General features: G+C 39.3%; 1 pseudogene; it reads right to left on the bottom strand.

Moving 5' to 3' along the window:
* LOC106747851 overlaps nt 1–560 on the bottom strand; it is a 3,201-nt pseudogene extending 2,641 nt beyond the window's left edge.
* Between the last annotated feature and the right edge of the window lie 12 nt (nt 561–572).

Here is a 572-nt window from a genome sequence, read left to right as displayed (position 1 = left end):
TGTCATATAGCCCGAGAAACAATTCAATTACTGAATGAGTCATTTCCTGGTCGTGTAATTTCCCTTCTTGATGATCAAAATTGGCCGCCCAGATCATGCGATTTAACGCCTTTGGACTTTTTCTTTGCGGTTTTTGGAAATTTAAGTTTTATGCCAACAAGCCCACGACCACCCACGCCTTGAAAGATGAAATTGAGCGCTGTATAAACGAAATTCTGCCACATTTATGCGGTTACGGAAAATTTCAACGTAAGAAGTAAAATCAAAACATCTCTTTCTGAAATTTCTTGGTTATTCAGCGCATTTCTAGAAGTCTGGACGAACTTTCCGGACAACTTGAGAGTTTCCAAGATGTCATTCTTAATCGTCATTCTCTCACACGACAACCGAGAACATTCCACACGCGTGATGGATAAAAGTAAAGTACAGAATATCTGCTGTGTCTGGGCAGTCACGTGAGAAAATACCGTTAAATAACAGTGTAGCAATATCGGGTAAAAATGATGGTTTCTTTTGTGGCCGTATTTCACGCGCAAAGACAGATTTGATACGTTCAATTTTGTTGAGTTTAA

This window comes from Dinoponera quadriceps, unplaced genomic scaffold (genome assembly GCF_001313825.1).
Source record: "Dinoponera quadriceps isolate SergipeBrazil2010 unplaced genomic scaffold, ASM131382v1 scaffold2558, whole genome shotgun sequence".
Lineage (NCBI taxonomy): Eukaryota > Metazoa > Arthropoda > Insecta > Hymenoptera > Formicidae > Dinoponera > Dinoponera quadriceps.
Note: the sequence above shows the minus strand (reverse complement) of the source record. Positions and strands in the feature narration are given on the sequence as shown.